A 25,055-nucleotide genomic window follows, 5' to 3' on the forward strand; every position below is an offset into this window, starting at 1 on the left:
TACAAGAAGAGCTCACTGCCCAAAAAAGTAACTAAACTTTAAGTTCCTCAAATATAAATGTATAGGTATTGTGACTTCTTCTTGGATGATCTTTGATCTTAGCTCAATCTCAGATCACAAAATCAGGTTCTCAAAAACTTTGCATATTTTTTTTCACAAAAATTTCACATATAACTTTTTACATCACAATGCACATTACTTATACACTTAATCTTGCAAGATATACTTTGTATAAATACCATGAATTTTCACAAATTTTTGCTAGGTTGGCTAACACCATAATATACTTTTCCAACTTAGAGTAAACATCTAAGATTTCCTCCCTAATTCATCAAGTAATTATTTTCTAAACAAAATAATTCCTTTACCTTTAATTTCGTTGTTCTATTCACTGGTGAATCATGAATATCTTTTTTTCTTGTATTGTTTGTACTAATGTTCGAGGTTATACTCATCATCATCAATATGTATACTATTTCCATCTAACCTCTCTATCATGGATAACATCATATAAACAAGTTATACATTATAACAATACACTATTGTAAACTAGTTTCATAATTAGACAATTTTTTGAGTACCAAAAGCTAAGTATATTATTCTCAAGGTTACAATATGTACATCATGTGTTGCCATTAATGACAAAAATTACATCACTGCATATAGCCGATTTTCAATAATCCCCTCCTTTGGCATTGATGCTAACAAAGTAAGGAAATTTGGCTATCTGACAAAATATTATCAAAACTTACAATACTTATCATCTATTACATTCATATTAAAAATGCTCCTCTTTTTGATAGGATTACCACATAAATAACTTACTGCATAATTTTCTTGCACAACTTCTCCCCCTTTGACATCAATGAAAAAGGTTAGAAAGTCAAAAACTATAAAAAAAGTTATGTCTTATTGCCTCAAGCTGCTATTATCTTCATATAATCATCAAAGTTTTCCTTTAAACTATTCATACCTTTCTCCAATGTGTCCTTTTCTACTTTGGTAGTAGTGAGTATTACACATAAGTCATATGATGCAATCTCAATTGCATTAAGGCATCCAAGATTTTCTCTACAAGATGCCTTTTGCACAAATCTGTTATCTTGTCAATAGTGCATCTTCCACTACTCATAATATTAGTAACTGATAAAAATGAAAATATCTTAAGTATATGAAATAAAATATGATTAATTAGAGACTAGAATCTGAATACACCATTCTTAGTTCTCTCAATCTTCTCCAAATTCTCAAATAGTTGTACTCTTAGAATCTCACTTAAATTTATTTGCTCCTTCTCAACACAAATCTTATAGGCTGCATAGATTAAACCCAATGACAACCCATCATGCTTAGAACTTGCACAAATATAATATGCGATGATTCCACTCAAGAATCCTACATCATGTTGTCTAATAGTGCTGATCACCATTGCCTTATGATTACAAACTACCTTAGTATAACTTTCAACCTTTTTCTTTACTAGTTTCTCACCATTAGCTACATTACCTTGTTTGCTAAGACCAATGACCTCAAGGTTGACAAAGATGTCAACTAAATCTTCTCCCATCCAAATCTTTTCATTATGAATTCTATTTAATATAATCTGAGTCCACTTTTCAATATCAAGTTCATGGTAAAAGCTATATCTAACTAAATCTAAGTCCTTTAGATGCTTATATTTGGGCTTAATAGTCATATCATGATTGAAAAAAATTTCCATATTTTTCTTCATAAACTTAGCTCCAATAGTTTTAAACTTACTACACAAGTAGCTTCCTACCTCTTCCAAGTAAACTATGTTGTTTTGAGTAATTGATAAAGAAAAATTAGGGCTTTCCTATAGGGTTTTCATAGGAACAACCTTTAATTTTGGTCTCTAAACATTCTCAACATTCTGAACTACAAACATATCCATGATTACAACAAGTAGAATTTTATCGAAGAATTTCAGTGTCAAAAATGATAAAATACCTTTTTTCTTGAAGTATGGCTTTTCCCAAAATCACTTTGCCAATTTTCTTTAGGGTTCTCTAAGCTTCTGAGATGATCACAATGTGGAAATAATAAAGTTTTTACTCCATTTATTCTGCAAGAACTTGCATTAATTATGTACTTTTCCAAATAAAAAAAGTTGTTAATTTCTCTTTGAAATCAAGTATCTATTGAAGATCTACTGTCCGATCTTCAAATGCTATTTGAGGTTCACCATAGCTTCCTTTTATCATGACAATGCTCCACAAATCTTCACTCCACAATTTTTTTTTGTAGAAACATAGATTTCATCTTTTGTCATAGAATAAAGTTTCTCTGTTATAACTGTAACTCTTATTTCCTCTGTAACTTGTTTTAATAAGCTCTAGATTGCAAGAGAGTTTAACTAAAATCCAAACTCATCAAGATACATGTTCTCTCAATCTAGCTACTCATAGCTCAATCTCTAAATATAATTTTTGATTTTGGTGTTGTGAACAAGCTTAATTCAACTTGCTTGAATCAAACTCAATCGCTGACTTCAATTTTGCTATCTCAACATCACATAACTTTTCCTCTAAAATATGTGATCTCTTAACAAATGCCTCATGAATTTCTTCTTGAATTTCACTTACTACATTCTTTTGATCTTTATTTTCTTTCTTAGTTTTAGTGTTACTTGCATGGTTCCTTCTATCATTTCCAAAGCTTCTTCCATTGTTGATTCTATTTTTGAAGTTTCTTTCATGATTCCTTTGGTCATTTTTGAAGTTCCTTCCATTGTTCATTCTATCCATTCTACAATACATTATTGTATGTCCAAATTTTTTTCATTATTGACATAATGGGGTTCTACTTCTAGAGTTCTATTGACAATAGATGCTTGATGTAAAAGCACAAACTTGTGTCACCCTTTCGTAAAGGGAAAGGCTAACAAAAGTATAACTATTCACCCTCAATGACATAAGATTGGTATTGTTATTTTGAATTTGAAAATGAAGTAAACTAATGAAATGTGTAGAAATGGATAAAATTTTGGATTATAATTAATAATTATTTGGAATAAGAATTAATATCTTTTTCTAATTTTTATAGATGATATTTTAGGTGTTGAAAAATGCTAAAAATTAGGGGTCTAGTTCCCACCACAAAACTATATGGAAATAAACTCATTTCTCTTTGATCTTAGACCATATTATAGATAACATATATATCTAGAACAATCAAAAATAAAAATTGGCTTTAGACCTATATTTTATCTTTTATAAGGACTAAAATCTCAACTCACCCTAAATCGATAGTTTTCATCTCCCACCACATTTTTCAAAACAAATCTATTCTAACTAGGAGAAAAATTATACATTCTTGAAGAGGACAATATTTTTTTCTTTCTCAAAACTAACATCTTTTCAAGTGTTAAAATACATGGTTGTAGATTTTTATATTACAATATACTATATGTAATTAAAACACTGTAAACTCTATATGAGAATATTCTCGACTCTAAACACTATAAAATGGCGTTTACATATTATTAAAAAAAATCATAAAAAATAGTTAGAGTTATTGAAATGCCACTTTTCTAAAATAATTTTATTTTTTTAGTAATTGGATACAAAATAGTATAAAACATGTGGGTAAGTGCACAAAGTTGTGGTGCCAAAAGGGGGGTATAAGTGGACACCTTTTTCCTAAAATCTACAAATTTTGAACTTTAACAAGAATCTGAAGATAGTTACGCTCAAAATTTTAAGATATGAAAAAAAAAGTCATAGTCCTTTAAATCTAGTTTCTAAACTACTATTTTTTTTTCAAAATGGTTTAGTTTTAGGTCCTCAAAAAAGGGGGCCACAAAAAGTGGTAGTGTTTATTTCATAAAAGCATAACACAGTACAAAGTGTGCCCCCCCTAAAATTTTAACTTTTTTTTGAAATTCTTTAATCACTCTAGTCAAAAGATACTTAACACTATTTAGTTTATCCCGAATTTTTCGAGTAATTTTATAATGTGTATTTTTTTTTAATGAATTTTTTAACTAGACACATCCCAAAAACATGAAATATCTGTGTGCTCCCCCTAAAAATAATTGAAAACTAATCTAAAATCAAAACTTTTTTTTTTCAAAGTGTGTAAAATGGAGTCTAGTTTCTAAAAAACTAAGTTGTTGCAAAATTTGATGAACGAGCTAAAATCTATAGCCCAATTAGTACATGGTGGTTTTTGACAAAAAATGAACATACATTCAAAAGAAATTATAGATGAAAGGTTTGAAATAGTTCAAATTAAAAATAAATTATATGGTTAGATAGCTAACATAGAGACCTATAATGCTAGGTAACCTGATCTTATCGATACATAACCACGAGGAATCTTGAAGGGGAGCACACAAGAAAAACCAATCATTTTTGGTATGTTTGCTAGAAAACACATCTCAGACCTATTCATAAACTCCAAACCTTTGGGTTGGATCTCCTAGGAAAAACCAAGCCTTATGCTTGGGTTTAAATAAGCTTTCAGTAGAGTGTGCACCCTATAGCGCACACACGCTATAGTGTGCACATGCTATATAAAACATAATTACTTAGTAGCGCATGCGCGCTATAGTGTGCACACACTATTAAGACCTAAATTACATAATAGAACTAGGTGGGGGGGGATAAGGGAATGGCCATGTGTGAGAGAGAGAGAGAGATAGAGAGAAAGTAGGGGATGGGATAGGGGAGAGAGAAAGTGAGAAAGAGTAGGGGTGGCAAAGAGAGTATCAGATGGGAGAGAGAGTAGGGGTGGAAAAGAGAGAGTGCAGGATGTGGGAAAGAGATTGAAAGTAGGGGATGGGAGAGAGAGGAAGTGTGAGAGAGAGTACAAGTTGGGAGAGAGAGATTAAGAGTAGGGGATGGGAGAGAGAGAGAGTAGGCGATGGGAGACAGAGTGGGAGAGTAAGACTGAGAGAGAGGAGGATGGGAGTGCATGTGTATGAAATAGAGAGAGTATGGAATGGGAGAGGGGGAATAAAAAGTAGCATGAGAGAGAGAGTAGGGGATGGAAGAGAGAATAGGAAATGGGAGAGGGAGTGGGAGAGTGAGAGAAAGGGGGGATAGAAATGTGTGTAAGAGAGAAAGAGAGAGAGTAAGGGATAGGAGAGAGAGTGAAAATGTGTGAGAGAGAGAGAGAGAGTAGGCAGTGGGAGAGGGAGTGGGAGAGGGAGAGCGAGTGAAAGAAAAAGTAGGAGATGGAAGAGGAGACAGGGGGGATTGGTGTGTGTGTTTGTGAAAGAGAGAGAGAGTAGAGAATGAAAGAAGGGAGAGAGAGATAGAGAGAGTAGGCAATGGCAGAGGGATGGGAGAGGGAGGGAGAGAGTGAGAGAGAGAGAGAGATAATAGGTAGTGGGAGAGGGAGTGGGAGGGAGAGAGAGGTAGAATGGAAGCATGTAAGAGAGATAGAGTAGGGGACAGGAGAGAGTAGGTAGTAGGATAGGGACTGTAAGAGAGAGAGGGGGGGGGGAATGGGAATGTGTACTTATTTATAAGAGAGATAGAGTAAGGGATGGGAGAGAGTGTGAGATTTTGAGAGGAAGTAGGAGGTGGTAGAGAGAGCTTGTACAAGATGGGGGTGAGAGAGAGAGAGAGAGAGAGAGAGAGAGAGAGAGAGAGAGAGTAGGGGATGGGAGAGAGCGAGAGAGAGTAGGGGATGGAAGAGAGAGAGTGAGAGTAGGGGATTGGAGAGATAAAGTAGAGAGGGAGAGGGAGTACTTCAAAGAGAGAGAGAGATAGTAGGTAGTGCAAGAGGGAGTGGGAGAGGTAGAGAGAGGGAGGATGGGAGTGTGTGACAAATCTAGAGATTAGGGAATGGGAGAGGAGAGAGGGAGGGAGGATGGGAGTCTGCATGTAAGAGAGACAGAGTAGGGGATGGGAGAGAGTGTGAGAGTGTGAGAGAGAGTAGGTGGTGGCAAAGAGAGCTAATACAAGATGGGAGAGAGAGAGAGATTGAGATTACGGGATGGGAGAGCATGAGAGAGAGTAGGGGATGGGAGAGAGAGAGAGAGAGTAGAGAGGAAGAAAGAGAACTTGAGAGAGAGAGATAGTAGGCTGAAGGAGAGGGAGTGGGAGAGGGAGAGGGAGAGAGATAGGGGGAATGGGAGTGTGTGTGACAAATGTAGAGAGTAGGAGATGGGAGAGAAGAAGAGTGGGGGGATAAGAGTGTGTGTATCTTTGAAAGAGAGAGAGTAGGGAATGTGAGAGAGTGTGAGAGTAGGGGGTGGTAGAGAGAGTACAATGATGGGGGAGAGAAAGTAGGCGGTGGGAGAGGGAAAGAGAGAGGGGGGATGGGAGTGTGTGTGTGTGAGAGAGAGACAGAGTAGGGGATGGGAGAGAGTGTGAGTGTGAGAGAGTAGGGGATGGGAGAGGAGAGAGGGAGTAGGGGATGGGGGAGAGAAAGTAGGTGGTGGGAGAGGGAGAGAGAGAGAGGGGGGGATGGGAGTGTGTGTGTGAGAGAGATAGAGTAGGGGATGGAAGAGAGTGTGAGTGTGAGAGAGTAGCGGATGGGAGAGGAGAGAGAGAGCAGGGGATTGGGGAGAGAAAGTAGGTGGTGGGAGAGGGAGAGAGAGAGGGGGAATGGGAGTGTATGTGTAAGAGAGACAGAGTAGGGAATGGGAGAGAGTGTGAGAGTGAGTAGGTGGTGGTAGAGAGAGCTCATACAAGATGGGAGAGAGAGAGAGTAGAGAGGGAGAGAGAGAGATAGTAGGTAGTAGGAGAGGGAGAGGGAGAGGGAGAGAGATAGGGGGAATGGGAATTTGATTAAGAGAGACAAATTAGGGGATGGGAGAGGAGAGAGAGAGTAGGCAGTAGGAGAGGGAGAGCGAGAGAGATAGGAGGGATAAGAGTGTGTGTGAGAGATCTAAAGAGTCAGGGATGGGAGAGGAGAGAGGGTGAGAGAGTAGGTGGTAGGAGAGGGAGAGTGAGAGAGAGTAAAGGATGGGAGAGGGGAGAGAGAGTAGGGAGGATAGGGAGTGATGTGATTTCACATAGTGCGTACGCGCTATAGTGCATACGCACTATCTCAAATCACCTAAAAATGGTAAAAAACCAACCTTGGGGCCCATTTCATGCATTTCTTTCTTTTGGTCTATTATGCACTCTATTATTCCAATTGAAGTCACAGGTTTCAACATAGCAAACACCATTTCAACACTTTTGGAAGTTAGCAAACACCAAATTCAATCATTGGATATGTGATTTGAAGACTTTTTGAATATTCCTTGTATAGAAAAGGTTAGTGCAATCCATTTTAAATATTGTTTGTCAATATATAGATAAAAATTTGATTATAATTTGACATGTTATTAAATATATAATGAATTCATTGAAAATTGTATGTTTGAATGAAATGTTATTTTTGAATGGTTAGAAATTTGACAAGTCATTTGATATATATTGTGTATTCATTCAAATAATTATAATTTTTATATGTAATTGAATAATTTGTAATTTACACATTTTAAGTAATTCGGATGTTTGAATCATTTGACATGTAGAAATCATCATCATGCCAAGGAAAAAACCAAAGATTAAAACAAATGAAGATAGGGAGAGAGATTTGGCAATTAAAAGAGATAAAATGAAATTACTATGTGAAAAAAGAAAATTGCAAAGCAGAATTGACTTTCAAAGAGGATCAAGAATGAAAAGTAGAAAGAAACAAAGAGGAAGAATTAGAAAGACAAAGAGAACGAATGAGATTGTTACACTCAAGAATACAATTGAATTATGAAGCTACACCATCCTCCAATGTTGGAGTCATATCGTCCGCTACACCATCTTCCAATGTTGAAGGCTTATCATCCTCTCATGTAGAAGAGACACTGATTTGTAGATCTGATGATATACACACTCCATCATGCCATGTTGAAAGCACAACATCAACACATCAAGTAGGTGATATTCCATCTTTTACATCTTATTGCCAAGGCACATCATCTTTGGTTCAAGGTACACAATACACTCAACCTTATATTGATGTTCAAAATGTTGAGAGAATTGAAGAGATTAGAACACCTTCTAGAATTTGTTTTAGAAGACCAAAATATTTGTTTGATATTGATACTAACATTTTGAAATCAATTCTTGACAAGATTAGCAAGCGTACTTGTCAAAGAAAAGTTAATAGTATGTCGAGATTATTTTTTGACAAATTAAATATTACAAGTCAATGCCAATTATTTGTTGAAATGATGAGAAATTTGAAATTTAGGCCTATCATGAAGATTCTTGGGCTAAGAATGATGAACGATTCAAATGAAAGAAATATTGTAAAGAATTTAATGAGTTCTTATGACAAAGTGGGTTCTAAATCATGCACCAAAGATAGTAATATCACAAGATGAGTGCTCACATCGACAATAGTAAGTAGCCAAATGAAGAAAGCTTGACTATGAGAAAGACAAGAAAAATGTTAAAAATTGGTAGAGGTACCCTAAGGAGAGCCATGCTAAGGCATGGGAGATTAGAAGATCCAAAAAAAAATGAGTTATGGAAATTTAGCAGTAGACTACCGTGAAAGGATAAAGAAATTAGTGAAGCCTTGAAATCATGGCTAAATTATGGTTAAACTATGTCAATACTAAGGTTTGTAGCATTAATTGGTCACATTCCTAATATTGACACACAACTGAATTGGGACCAACAATTCCTCACAGGTTTACACCAACATACATATTTTAATGGAGATGTATATTAGAAGATTCAACACAATGGTGATGCATTTGGGTCATAGATTTCATGAAGAGTTTGACATAGTTTAAAATAGTTATAAGTACATACTTATAGGAAGTCACATTCTAATGACTTGAAATAGATTTACAATGCTCATAACTTCCATTTGTTTAAAGTAGAGCACAATCATATAGAACTGGATTCCAATCAATTCCTATAGATTTCATTCAATTTAGGATAGTCACCTCATAGTCATCTATCTTTTAAGAAAATCATCACTACTTACATGTGATGCTCTATACAACCTATTGTGTGGTGACCATTCCAAATGTAAATTGTTCACCATTTCATTTGAAACTAAACTATCGTTGGAACCTAGATGAATTATTTTCATTCACAACTTATCTTGACTGTTATATTGTGCTCTAAAAATTAATAGCTTTGGTTTCACTTTTTTGTTTTCCCCTTATAAAAATCAACATTTATCCTTTAGTCTCTAAAATTATTTAAACATAAGGATTTGAACCGAGCTATGTGCTCTAACTTCTTGACCCTCTTCTTAATCTTCCTTTCACCTTGATAATTTAATTAACACTTAATTGATGTGTTCCCTACACTTCTTGTAAACATCCATGTTCCTCTACCTAAAAAAAATCTTCCTCCAACTCTATAGCCTCCTCTTTGATGAGAAAAAAAGGTTCATTACCCTTGTCATTTCTTCCTTGTCCTATTCCTATATTATTGGTTTTTCTTCCCCTTCCTCTATTTTCATTTCCTCTACCACCTTCTTGTCTCTCTTTCTTACTATTGACCATATCTTATGCACTTATAGCCAATTGGAAACTATCTCTAAGCATCTTAAGAAAAAACAAGGTAATCCCATTTTGCAAGTTTTATATGAGCCCATTAATCTATACCTTGCAACATTTTCATCTTTATGCTCTAATCCACCTCTTATGCTCAACTTTTGAAATTCCTCTATTTAGGTCATCAAACCCATCTCCTTTTCTTTCAAGTTATTCCTTATCCTCTATTTTTGGATTGTATTATTTGATGGAAGAGACACATCCTTCACCATTTGGTCATGTTTGTTCCACCCTTACAAAACCTCTTTTCCATTACACTACTCCACCATGTCAATGTTGACCCTCTTAGCTATGTTTTGTATAGCTTTACCATATTTTACTTCACTTATATCTCCATAATTATAATATTTCTCTTGGGAATCTATCAACCCCAAAACCTCTTCACTATCTATCTTGCCATGATAGATATGGAAATCAATTATTGTCTTTATTCTACCACATTGAAATATCTTCAACAACCTTATCATCCATATTTCTTCAAGATCTAAGTCCCCTCCATCCTCTCCATGAGGATTCTCAAGTGCTTAAGCATCACTTTCTTGTTCTTCATGCACATCCCTTGTAGGAATCCTTTCCAAAGCTTCCAAGATTTCCAAGATGGTTGCATTTTACTTGATTACTTGTCTCAGTTCTCTAGTCTCTTTGTTTCCTCAACTCTCTATCCATTATTTTAGTAACTTATATCAGCTCTTATATCTCCTTCTATATTTTTTTTTGGAGGTATCTTCTCAATATAACAATCTACAACACAAGTAACTAATTTTGTACCCCTCAATAGATCTACTAGATTTGATACCAATGACTTGAGGAGTCAAACTAGATCCCTAAGAAGTAATAAACATTCAGAAAATGACTTGTTTCAAGAATAGATTCAAACCATTAAACTAAATACCTACCCTTCTCCACAAGGGTCCCTCCAAATTTTCAAATTGGGTTACCAAATTTATTGGCTTGTCCCAAGTCTTTCTAAGGTCTTCAAATATCTCAATTAGGTTTTTCCAATAGTCTAAATGCATATCTTTAATAGATTTATTCAAAACCCCTTACTTGGACATTATCTAGGCTTGATCTTAGTATTGCTATGAATAAGGTAATTCCTTATTTTCACCAATTTCTCCCAAACCCCATAAAAGTAAATTATAGTTACAAATACTACTATTGGAGTATGACAACATATAGAAATCTCATTTTTAGTTCCTTTGGACCAACTATTTGATCCAACACTATGGATTCAACAAAATAGGCCTAATTATCCTTCACTTACAAAGAAACTCTTAATATTTCTAACCCAAGGCCCTATACGGGCTATGGTAATATTCTATCATGATCTAAAACAACATATTTTCACACCCATCTACCTAGCCATGGGCATTCAATAGGCTAACTACCAAACCCTCAGTCTTATGCCCTCAAAACTAGGGCTTTCTCAAAGTGCCTTCTCCAACCACTTCAAAATTCAAACAAAGGTTACTTCAGCTCACATGACATATTATAAACGAAAATATAAAAAATAAACCAATAATTTGCATTTTGAAGAAAGAAAGCATTTCCCCTTTATCTCTAGTCATCTTAGTTTCTTGCACCAAAATCACATCCTATTTATGCTACCAAACCACATTCTGCAAAATATCCTTCTTATGAGGAGAATTCAATCCTCTAATATTCTATGATATGATATTCCTTTATAACTTTTGTTACAACTCTCCTAGATGGTGAATTGTCTCCCATTTACTATATCAACTTTACTTGCAAATTCTCTTATTTCTTTATTATTCTTCCTACCCAAACAATGATTCTTACCTTCCACATTAGGTTTTTACTTTCTCTTAGTAACCATGTTAAAAAGGGGCTAGTAGTTCAGAACTTCTTCTTCCTACTATTGACTTCTACCCATTGGCTTTGAGCTTTGTTGGTGTAGGAGCACCTAAGAAATATGCCAAAGTTCCTACATCATTTTTGGCTTGTAGTGGTCTTGGTCAGACCACATGAATAAGGGCTATGTGATAAAGCCCCAAGTGTGTGAGTTGTGTTTGCAAATAGGTTTTTGTTGTGTTTGAGTTCCCAAGTTGCTTCTATGTTGGCAAAATTGCTTAAATTGCTTATTAGAGCCTAGAATGGTCAAACATTGACCAAGACCCCAGGAGGATGGGAAAGATGGAGAAAATGTTAAAAGTTTTAATTAAATGGAAATAGGTTCATTTAACCATGGTTGAGGTCATGGAGCCGTTAAATGCACAATAGTGCAAAAGTTGCACTTGGCAACTTTGCAAGTTTGCAAAGTTGCTTGACAACATTAACAAAAAGTGCTAAATCTTTATGAGGGCTTGAAGAATCAGTTGGAAACCTATGAGGTCTATTGATTCACATGGGTAAGAGGTATTTAAGATCAATCCAAGTCAGTTTGAGGGTTGGCACATGATTTTGTATGAATTTTGGCATTGGAATGAAGAGCAAACTAAGCATTTTGATGATAGTTTTCTGATTTGACCCTTCATCCACAACTTTAATGATTGATAGGGTTGCTGTTTTCATGTGGTTTGATAGTGTATGGAATGTAGATGCTTTGGTAAGGATTAGGAGTTTTTTTGATCAGTTTCTCTACTAGTTTGAAAAATCTTTTTAAAGTTGCCAGTTCGCTGGTCTATACAAAGCAATCAGCAAAGAAACCTCTATAACTTGAATTCCAATGGTGGAACCATGATGGCCTTTTGGAATCAAGTAATAGACTGAATAAAAAATGTAAATATGTATTTTGGTCTTTTTTTGTAGAGGTTTGTTTTCTTTTTCGAAGAGGCCCTAGGCGAGTTTGTATACCCAGCTAGGCAATGAAATCAGCAAATAAGTGTTTGAAAGGAGCATATAATATAGCCAAGAATGCACTCTCGGAAGACAGTTGTGAAGAATAGTACAATGAGAGCACTAGGGAGACCCCATGGTGAAATAGAGTTTTGAGTTGATTGGTGAGGATTAGTGTAATAAGGGAATAGAGAGAAGATTTCCTTGGAATAGGGTATAGGAGAAATACCCTAATAGGCTAGGAGAAAGCTTGGAGTGATTTCTATTAGTTGAGGCTAGAACCTTGTGCAAGATTATTTGTCCTCCAACTCCAAACTATTTCTAATACCAAACTGAAATTGATTTTCTAGTACAATCAAAACTGACAACACCAGAAGGCTAGATTACCATGCACCATGCACCTAGTACATATCAACTATTATAAAAACTCGAAACTTGCTATTTCAGTCTACCAACTAGACCTAGTTTAAGGCCATTTACAAAGAAAATCACAATCCCTTGACTTTTAAAACTCTGATGACCCAAAACAATCTTAAGAGATGACTCAAATGCAAGGATTCTTTTATTTTGTTGGTCTCATGATCAACTTTAAAATGGTTTTTACAAAACCCTCCTTTCTAGCCCCTTTACCCTAGGGATTTCTAGAAATATTACTTTGCAACATCTCTAGAATCCCAAAATGGTTTAAACACCTTCACTTTGGTTATATTAGACGACTTTCAATGTAAAATGAAACTCTTGTTTAGAGAAAATAGTAAATCCACCTTTGGAGCAATCAATTTTGACTACCCAAACTTGTCTCCCACATGTGGGAATGAGGTTTTAAACTCATTTAGACTCTCAAAACCAAATGAAACCTCCCTTTGGACCCTTTACATGACTTGATTAAGCCCATTTTGGCTTATATTGCCAATGTTGGCAATTTTACAAAATATTGCACTTTTAGTGCCTTTTACATCTTTTAGAGGCTTCAATAGCGTTATTACATTATTTAATACCTTTATAGGTCTTTTCTATCCACCCCTAACCTAGGATAAATCCTGATACAGAGGATAGGGTGATGGACCCAAGTAACAACCCAAAATGAGCAAATTTGTAACAATGTGCCAATTGACCCTTCTAGGTCCTGATAGATAAATCCTACAAACAATCAAATATAAGATGTTTTTAGGATTTAATAGGTTTTTTCTACCCTATCTAGCATGTTTCCATCAACACCTTTCAGTTTTCATACCCTCCAAGCCAAAATGCATAATTCACCCAAATGTTGTCAACGCAAAAATTGCAAAGTTGCATTAGCAACTTTTGCAATAATTTACCAACTTTTAGGAATTAACGAAAAAAATATCTATATTCCTATATTCCTTTGAGGTTTTACTATTTCCAAACCTTTTCTAAGTCATAGAATTGGAATCAAGTGAAAAATGTAAAAATTGTACTTTTTGTGCAAAGTTGCATTGTTGAAAGTTGTAAAAGTTGCTCAAATTTATAAATTAGTGGAAAAAAGGTCGTGGGATCAAACTGTCTACTTCATTAGCTCCAAGTGGTCAGGTAAACCCTATCCTCAACCTTTTCATGTCCCCTTCAGTGCTTGAACATTCTTGGGCACACCGAACCAAAATGTCCCCAAGGGTCAATAAATCCCACAGGGCTTCGATCTTTGATAGGGCATATCTCAGAGCTTCTGTGAGGTATGGATGCGATTCTAGTTCTTATAGGACCATTTTTTAGAGACCTACAATACCCTCTCTCTCTTTTTGGAGATCAAATTCCATTTTCATTTGTAAGGTTCCTCTTCGCACATACTTATTAACTATGAATTCCTCTGTAAAAATTTGTTGTATGAGAATTGGATGGATATGAAGTTATGTTTTATTTTGTGAATGCCCTAATGAAACTAAGAGCAATTGGCTCAACCATGTTTATGCTTAGTGATTCAAGAACTATTTCATCACCTCGACTATTTAAAACATTAATTGTTACTAACAATGATGCTAGGTGCTTTCACCTGATAATGAGGTTTGCCAATTTTGGTACCACAATGATTAATTGGTATGCTTTCAGATAGTTCACTTTATATTATTAATTATGCTTATGATATGCATACCTAACAATGATTATTCTAGTCATTCGATCTAAATTAATGCTTATAAACATGTATGGTGAAGTGAATGAATGCGAACTAACACTTTGAATTTTTCCAAGTTTAATGAATAGAATAAGATGGATAATTGAATTGTGGAAATGAATGCTTTTATTAATGTGAAAATCTTGATGAATATTTTATGAACATATGTTTCTTGAACAAATGACGGGTGCAATGAGTGTACAGGTAATCTAGTTGGGGAATCCAATGGAGATACAAGTTGAACCCCTTGTTTTAAATTTTGTTATCTTTGTACTGTCCATATTTAAAGTTTGTTATTTGATTTTTATTTTCCCGTAACTTTTATGTGTTCCTACCAAGTCTCTAAGGCTTAAAAATGTTAAATTTAAGCACCCATGGGTAAGGGTATGGGATGAGGGTACTTTCCACCCACTTTTACCACCCTAGTTGACTTTTAGAGTCACTCAAAAATCCCATTTATGGTTGATTGCCAAAATGGATTGTCATCCGCTTGAGTGGAACTCAAACTCCATCATAAGGTTTCATGAAGTCTAGTGGAGTGAAAGGGATCCCTATTTAGTGGATTTTTGGAGAAGTTTTGGGGGGACACCCAATCTCTACTTTTGGAGAAATTTTGGAAGATAGTTGGGGAGGGAAGAAAGAAAAGGATAAGCTCTTCTCAAGCCTCCATTGTTACCATCACTCATTGTTGAAGGTAGGATTCTTGGCTTTGTATTTTGTTTTCTCCATGTTCAATCATGCTTGTTCTTGCATATAGAGTGTTGTATTGTTATTTGTTGCTTGCTTGTATGTTGGATTGATTTGGAGGGTTTTATTTTGTGTTGTTCTTGGATGCTTCCTTGTTTTCTTTTTCTAATGTATTGTATTGAGGGGTTTTTGTCGGGTGTATTCGGCATTACTTACCCTTGGATAGGGAAGAAGTGGCCATATGGGGGTAGGGCTTAAGTTGGACCTCAATGATGAGAGTCTCCTCTCATGGTGAGAGGAGGGAGAGAGGGTAGGGTGTATGGGCCCCTACTTGTCAACCCATTCCTTGTTGTGGTTGTAAAAATTTTGATTTTTGGAAAGGAATGAACATCCTTGTGATAATAGCCCCGAAAGGGCTTTGAAAAGAATGGAAATTCTTAAAGTTTAACCCCGAAAGGGTTATGAAATGGTGTGGTTTTTGACATCTCTCATTGGTAAAATCCACCTCCCCCCCTAATAAGGTCCTATGGATGGATCTATTGTGTTAAACCGGGATGGGTGTGTGTTGAAATGTGTCTTTGTGTTGTGTTGAATTACCTTGGGTCAGCCTTGTTCTCCTTGTGTTTCCATGAAGTTTTGAAGTTAAAAGAAGAAAGTCTTGTGAAGAATCTTGATGAGATTATCATTGAATTGTAAATTTTATGTAATCATATGTAAATTGATATTGTGAATGATTGGCAATGACATCGGGTTTTCTTACTGGTTCTTTCCCGATGGAGCCTTGAACTAGGATGCATAATAGAAAAGAAAATAAAAGAGATTATGAAATCTACCTTGCAATGTCTTCTTGTGATTTCAAATTTGGGTTATGTAAGTGAGAAAATAGGATGATAGATGATGTCTTGAATTATAAAATTTGCAAGTGTTTTCAATCATGGTAATGAAAGGCAATTGATGTGTTGAAGTTTCATTTCAATGTTATGAACAATAACATGTTATAATAATCCTTCTTGAGATCACCAAGTTATCTCTTTCATTGTTAAGTTCCATTAGAAACACAATTAAATTTGATTTAGAATTACCCATCACCTTTTAAAATTCTGAATATAGGATCATGTTCCTTGTCAAGTTCATTAAGATCAAAAAATCAATTTGATTAAGAGATTTTGGTGTTTCATTGATTTCAAAATAAATAGAACATACATCTTGCTGTATGACAAATAGATAGCAACATAAATTATGAGATGAAAGACAAAAGAAATGATATCCTTAAGAGCTTTTTGTTAATATGCTTGTTGATAGGAAATCAATGTGACAATAGAATTGATAAATTTCTATGTAGTTCCTTTTCAATAAATTCATATCATGGCAATACTTAGTCAAAATTATTGACTTCCAAATACAAATGTGCAAATCCAGGAGTGAAAAACCTCTCTGGAAAATGTATGGGAAGAAAATTTTAATTCCCAAGTCACAGAGAATATTCCTTCACCTAGATCCTAATTTTATTATCTTGGCACCTTTTCATATAATAATAAAATAATATAAGTTTAAACATTGACTAGGAAATCCCATCCTATCTAAACGCCAACTTACCCTTGAAGCAATTCTTTTCACTCAAGTGGGCGTAGTCATAGATGACCCTAGGTGCAATAACTAATGTTGACACTGCCTAATGCAGAGCTGGTTGCACTTCAATGTGGTTGGAGGAGAACCCAAGCGAATTTCACATCTCTCCATTGAAGGGCACATCAACCAAGAATGAATGATGGGTTTCAAAAGTCTCCCTCCCACCCTATAAGTGTGGAGAGCTTTAGGATCAGGGAGAAGTATTGAGTGGCCATACTTGCATCACGCATTGCAAAGTAGGCAAATCATGTCTTGGTCAACATAAGCATGGCAGAGAAGGTTACCCCTTTGATGGCACACAGGCTTAAGAAGAAGAAAGAGCACACATTTTCAGCGCTTGACACTCCTTGGGCAGTGCATCCAAATCTGTTTGATCAGAGCTATGGAGATTGAGTCGTTGGTGAGGAGTGGATAGTTGGAAGGATTTATGAGCTCCATTTTTACCCTGCGCTCCATTTAGATTTTCTTAAAATCCCTTCTTGCACAAGATACAATGCTTGAACACACTCACGCAAGGGGTAAGGGGGACAGGGCTACGCTTGCAGACTTGGGGCAGTGCGCAGTGCTTGGGAATTCGCCCAAGCATGATGGTGATAGAGCTAGGTTGGTGGGTAGGGGCTTAGGGAGTTAGGAAGGGAGTGTAGGTTAGTAGTTTTAGACTTTACTTTGTTAGTTTGCTGTTAGTTAAGTTAGTGTTAGGATAGTGTTAGTTGTAATAGGGGTTAGTATGTGTTGCTTAATTTTTTTTTTTTGTAAGTTAGAATATGTTTTATAGATAGTTACTCTTGTAAATTGTTATACCTTTTACTAGTTAAGTTTGAAATGTAAATTAATTAGTTAGTATAATTTGTAGATTTATAAATTAAGTTTTGGAATTATAGTCTTAGTAAGTTAGTTTAATTTATTTAAATTATAAGTTATTTTAAAATCTAACATGCAGTTATAAACTTAAGTTAGTATAAAGTAAAATGTAGTTTGGATTATAGTATTAGGAGATAGTTTTAATTTTATTTAAGTTCTAAAGTTTTAATTTTGTTGCTTAATTGTTATTGGTTAGAAGTTATATTATGTTTGTTATTTGATAATTGTTTTAAAGATATATGTTAATTCAAAAGGAGTTAGTTTAAAATTAGTTTAGTTTAGTTTAGTTTCTTGTATTTTGTTAGTGTTAGTTAATAGGTTAGTTTGGTTGCAAAAAAAAAAAAAAAGAGTATTAAATTTAGAAAGTTTCTTTTAATAATTGAAAATCAATAGTAAATATAATGCTAAATTAGTAATAGTTATAATCAGAAATTAATTAGTCTTAATTTAAAAATTATAGATGTATGTTAGTTCGATTTCGATTCATTCAATTGTTAGATAGTATGGATATAATCGTTAATTTAGATTTGATTCCTTTGAATTAATTTTTAAATGTATTTAGTTTTGGTATTGAAGTAAGTCTGAATTTTTGAGTACTAATTAGTTTTAGATTTAAGGTTATTGTCTATTTAAAATAAGTTTTAATGTCGATGTTATTTTGTTAGTTGTTTCTTTAAACTAATTTTGTAGTCATCTGCATCATTATTTAAATAACTTTTACCATAATTTTATCGATATAAATCTAATAACGAAAGTTTCAAAATCTTAACGATGTAATCGTCTTCATGTTTATAATCTTAAAACGTAATGTAGAGAACCTATACTTAAATTATGATCGCAAAACTTATCTAACGTGAGCATTATAATGATTATAATACGTAGTATAATTGATGATAATGTTTACCTCTAATTCTATGTGTATATCCATGGTGAATTAGATTTTGGATTAAAGTTTTTATACGTAGTTAGCATGAGTTGAATAGTTAAATTTAATTGATCTTTTAGTGTTCAATCGATTAAATATTGGATAGTAATTAGAAAGTTAGTTTAGTATAATATGTCATTTAAGTAATGTTGTTTGATTCAATTTGTAAAGAAAAAAGTAATTTAGTATTATTGTGCTAGTAACTAATAATTACTAAGTTGAATCTCAGTTGTATTAAAGTTGATTGTAGAGATTAGTCAGTTAGTTTAGTTTTAGTTTGTAAATATTAATTAGTTTTGATTTGATTAGTAAAAAGGTAGTTTAGATGTTAAGAAAGTTAATCATTATGTTTGTAAACATAACAAGTTATGTTAGACTACCAAGATAATGTGATTCATTCTACGTAGTTAAATTTAAGACTAATTTATATTGTTCTTCAAATGATTTAAAATTATCGTTGAGATCTTAATGTGACAACGAACTAAATGTTGTTACAATTTTAATAACGATAATTTTACTTTATCGACACATTTCTTCACGTGAGTATAATTCAGGATGAGTGTAGTAAATCTAATTTTTGCGAATCAACTCTTAAACCCTAGTGAGCCTAGTAAGTTTAAAAAAAAAAAAAAATTGTGTGTGTTTTGCCCTTACTTTCTGGGCATGACATTTTGGTATCAGAGCCTAGTTTCGTAACACTTGGGCAATAATGGGTCCATGATACGAGTGGACGTTTAAGTATTACAATACGAAACAGGGAATTCTCCTTGCATAATTTTAGAAAGCTAATGTATTCTTTCTAAACAATGATACTGAGAATAAAAGTAAGCAAAACTTGGAATTTTTATTAACTTTTGAAAATGCTTAACCACATTGGATACACATAGTCTTTAGGGATTAAAAAAAAAAAAAAAAACAAAAAAAAAAAAACAATTGATTTAAGTGTAAGGATGTTATAGTAAAGTATAAACTATATTGAACAAAATCACCCTAAAGGGAAACTAATTATGAACCCTAATTGTAGAGTAGTGTGGATGAAGATAAGTATGTAGTTAGTATGTGGGATCAACTAGAGTTTGAGTGACATGGTCGTCAAACCACCTTATGAGATCAATTCAAGATCCTCACAATGTATTTGGAAGACCTAAGATTTCTCTTTTTCTCAGATACCTTGGTACGGCTGCACTATGTTAGTTATGTAAATTTTGTAAGTGATCGGACTTATTTCCTTATTTGTTTGATTTCAAATTTTTGTACTCTTGATGTTTTTCCCTGTCGCCATTAATGTAATGTGGGGCTATGTAGCCAACTGTATTATTGATAATTCCATTTGGCCTCTTGGTTATGTCTTTATTTTATTTTTATTTAAAATTTTACTATTGTGGCCACTCTTTATTTCCTTGATTTCGGATCTTTGCGTTGGATGTTTTATCCTTGATGTTGAATATAAATTTTGACGCTTTTCTTGTGAATTTTTTTTTTTGTGACATATGGTCGGCCTACCAAAACAAGATTCTGACTGTTAAGTTGATATTTAACATTTAGTTTGGAATTATTGGTGAGTATATTTGTGCCCCACCCTCTCCTAGGACCTTGAGTATAGAATTAATGTTATCTATTGACTATTATGAGTAGCAAAATTGTACACCAACATAAGTTTGGTTAAGGGAATAGGTTAATCGAAAGGACTCTTAGATGTGCATGTATAGCGATGGACTTGTGGAATACCTTGTTATTATTATTAGAAGCTTATTTTCATAAGGGTTTAGAGTGTTGTTTATATATGACCAAGATGTTTAAGGAATAATTGACCCTGGAAAATGTAAGCACTTCCGAGTTTAGGATTGAACTTCTTCTTTTAGCAATAGTAATCAGACAAATAGTTTATCATTCTGGTGTATGTATGTGAATTATTAATCATTCTTTTAATAAGAGTAAATTTTGGAAGAAGTCTAGACAAGATCTAGCACAGAATGACCATTTTAGATATGCGACTTCTGGGAGGAAGTCAAAGGCTAGTGGGGGAGAATGTAAGGTTCCTCTTCGCATGTACTTATTAACTATGAATTCCTCTGTAAAAATCTGTTGTATGAGAATTGGATGGATATGAAGTTATCTTTTATTTTGTGAATGCCCTAATAAAACTAAGAGCAATTGGCTCAACCATGTTTATGCTTAGTGATTCAAGAACTACTTCATCACCTTGACTATTTAAAACATTAATTGTTACTAACAATGATGCTAGGTGCTTTCACCTGATAATGAGGTTTGCTAATTTTGGTACCACAATGATTAATTGGTATGCTTTCAGATAGTTCATTTTATCTTATTAATGATGCTTATGATATGTATACCTAACAATGATTATTCTAGTAATTCGATCTAAATTAATGCTTATAAACATGTATGGTGAAGTGAATGAATGCGAACTAACACTTTGAATTTTTCCAAGTTTAATGAATAGAATAAGATGGATAATTGAATTGTGGAAATGAATGCTTTTATTAACGTGAAAATCTTGATGCATATTTTATGAACATATGTTTCTTGAACTACTGATAGGTGCAATGAGTGTGCAGGTAATCTAGTCGGGGAATCCAATGGAGAGACAAGTTGAACCCCTTGTTTTAAATTTTGTTATCTTTGTACTGTCCATCTTTAAAGGTTGTTATTTGATTTTTTTTCCCCGTAACTTTTATGTGTTCCTACCAAGTCTCTAAGGCTTAAAAATGTTAAATTTAAGCACCCATGGTTAAGGGTATGGGTTGAGGGTACTTTCTACCCACTTTTGTCATCCTAGTTGACTTTTAGGGTCACTCAAAAGTCCCATTTATGGTTGATTGCGAAAATGGATTGTCATCCGCTTGAGTGGAACTCAAACTGCATCATAATGTTTCATGAAGTCTAGTGGAGTGAAAGGGATCCCTATTTAGTGGATTTTTGGAGAAGTTTTGGGGAGGCACCCAATCTCTACTTTTGGAGAAAGTTTGGAAGATAGTTGGGGAGGGAAGAAAGAAAAGGATAAGCTCTTCTCAAGTCTCCATTGTTACCATCACTCATTGTTGAAGGTAGGATTCTTGGCTATGTATTTTGTTTTCTCCATGTTCAATCATGCTTGTTCTTGCATATAGAGTGTTGTATTGTTATTTGTTGCTTGCTTGTATGTTGGGTTGATTTGGAGGGTTTTATTTTGTGTTGTTCTTGGATGCTTCCTTGTTTTCTTTTTCTAATGTATTGTATTGAGGGGTTTTCGTGGGGTGTATTTGGCATTACTCACCCTTGGATAGGGAAGAAGTGGCCATATGGGGGTAGGACTTAAGTTGGACCTCAATGATGAGAGTCTCCTCTCATGGTGAGAGGAGGGAGAGAGGGTAGGGTGTATGGGCCCCTACTTGTCAACCCATGCCTTGTTGTGGTTGTAAAAATTTTGAGTTTTGGAAAGGAATGAACATCCTTGTGATAATAGCCCCAAAAGGGCTCTGAAAAGAATGGAAATTCTTAAAATTTAACCCCGAAAGGGTTATGAAATGGTATGGTGTTTGACATCTCTCATTGGGAAAATCCACCTCGCCCCTTAATAAGGTCCTATGGATGGATCTATTGTGTTAAACCGGGATGGGTGTGTGTTGAAATGTGTCTTTGTGTTGTGTTGAATTAACTTGGGTCAGCCTTGTTCTCCTTGTGTTTCCATGAAGTTTTGAAGTTAAAAGAAGAAAGTCTTGTGAAGAAGCTTGATGAGATTATCATTGAATTTTAAATTTTATGTAATCATATGTAAATTGATATTGTGAATGATTGGCAATGACATCGGGTTTTCTTACTAGTTCTTTCCCGATGGAGCCTTGAACCAGGATGCATAATAGAAAAGAAAATAAAAAAGATTATGAGATCTACCTTGCAATGTCTTCTTGTGATTTCAAATTTGGGTTATGTAAGTGAGAAAATAGGATGATAGATGATGTCTTGAATTATAAAATTTGCAAGTGTTTTCAATCATGGTAATGAAAGGTGATTGTTGTGTTGAAGTTTCATTTCAATGTTTTGAACAATAACATGTTATAATAATCCTTCTTGAGATCACCAAGTTATCTCTTTCATTGTTAAGTTCCATTAGAAACACAATTAAATTTGATTTAGAATTACCCATCACCTTTTAAATTTTTTAATATAGGATCATGTTACTTGTCAAGTTCATTAAGATCAAAAAATCAATTTGATTAAGAGATTTTGGTGTTTCATTGATTTCAAAATAAATAGAACATACATCTTGATGTATGATAAATAGATAGAAACATAAATTATGAGATGAAAGAAAAAAGAAATGATATCCTTAAGAGCTTTTTGTTAATATGCTTTTTATTTTTATTTTTATTAGGTATTGAATTAAACTTGATAAACAAATGATAGAGAAGGAAAAATTTAAACATGAACAAGATCATAAATCATATGACGATGACATATTGCAAATGATTAACTTATGCTTAAACAATGATAAAATTTATTGTTAATCAATATTCTATCAAAGTTTTTAATAGATTAGGTATTGAATTTAATTTCATACATGCACATATCTAATTTAATGGCATACATGAACAAACATGAACAAACATATCATATCATATGTCATATATAAACAAACATATCATATATTAACCAATAATGTCATAAGTCGAATAATGTCATACATCAAATATAGAATGTCATATACATCAAATGTGTATCGAATATGTACACTAATGCCTATATATATACATTTGTAGATCAACTACATATTTTCCTTCCCACAAGGGGAAGGAAACAAGTCTCTCGACGTCCTTTGCTATTTTGTGGAGGGAGACAGTGGAGAAGACAGGGCCCTCCTGACATGCTCACTCGACCTCTTGTGAGGCTCTTCTCCAGCTCCAACTAATACACAAAAAGTAGATATGAATCAATATTTATTATACGTTGAAATAAAATATATGTATACACAAAATCAATTATTTTCTTACCACCAACAAATAGTCACTCTGTAAGTTCACCTCAAATGCTCGTGGATGATCAGGTGTGACGAGACCCTACAACAATTCAATAAATATAATCACTTATAAATACACATATCACCAACAAAAATATTGTACCCAAGTAAATATGACCAAAGTCATCTTATACCCACCAATTCCAACCCAAGTTTTGATTGTGGGTCCAAGATATTTAGAGCGTGTGAAATTTGATCTAATAGCTTATTTTAGGGTTTAAAGAGAAAATACATGTCATAAATGGTAAGATAAGGTCTAATAAATGAAAGGAATTATTTGATTGAAGTTGGAATAGAGAAGAACACTTATAGATAAGGGTAACCTTGAGTTTTTAAACAAAATGAATCAATATAGGACTTAAATAATAATTTGAAGGTCCAATGAGTGTTAGGAGAGTGTGAAATCAATGTAGGAACCCATAATGTATATTAAAATGGGGCTAAAATTAATACCAAATAAGTGTTCTTACTTTTTCAAATGATACATGTAGTCCCCACTTTATTGGAAGCATGTGTCCACCTCATGCACACAATAAAGTACAAGAAAAAAAGAGAAAGAGGTAAAGATTTTGGGAAAACTACAAGGAGCTTAAATATCAGCAAGTTGAAGGAAAAAAGCTCTGAAACCAAGAATATTAACTATTAAATTCATTTGCAAGGATACATAAAAGAACAACAAAATCCTAAAGCTTACTAAGATTCCAAGTCAACTAGTTGAAGAGACCTCACTCAAGAAAATGTCTCAATCTCAAGCATCCTGTTGAAAAAGCTATAGCAAAAGCTCAAGTGGTCACTTGAGAAAATAAAGAGGAAAAATAAAAGATAAGAAAATATTCAATGATTTATCCCACTAGCATAGCTATAAGAGTATGAAAAGAAGAGAGAAGGGCCATGAATCCAAAAGTCTAGTAAGTTATCTTATCCAAGTTTATTTTTTATGAGAGGAGGAGGAGGACGAGAATGAAAGAATATAGAATTTTGTTATGCTAGTTCCATTCATCCCAAAGAAATAGTGAAGGAGAGTTGATAGTGTTGATTCACAAAACTATAGTTTCTTTGAATCCTAAGGATATGCCTAGTTCTATTATCAAGTTCAACATTTGTCTTTGGCCTATGAATAATATTAGTTTAAAACACAAATTCTCCTGCACTTATGACTCTACTTGACCAAGGTGAGTATATCTAATCACCAATTATATCTTTAAACTTGAGTATTATTTATAGAAAAGATATAACTTCCATCTTGTAGGTCCTACTCTTAGTTGCAATCAACTTGGAATACAACTAATCTTCTATTCCTATCTTTACTTTTAATTTCATTATCTCCTACTCTTAGTCCTCATACCTTTATTTGATTTTCCTACTTCTTCTCTACTTCTAACTTCAATATGTGCTCCTAGTTCTTCTTTATCTAATTCTTTCACTGCCACTTCTACCTTCACTCCTAGTTTTTGAATTAAAAGTAGCC

The sequence above is a fragment of the Cupressus sempervirens genome, chromosome 10, assembly GCF_028749045.1.
Source record: "Cupressus sempervirens isolate cs-2001-9-10 chromosome 10, ASM2874904v1, whole genome shotgun sequence".
Lineage (NCBI taxonomy): Eukaryota > Viridiplantae > Streptophyta > Pinopsida > Cupressales > Cupressaceae > Cupressus > Cupressus sempervirens.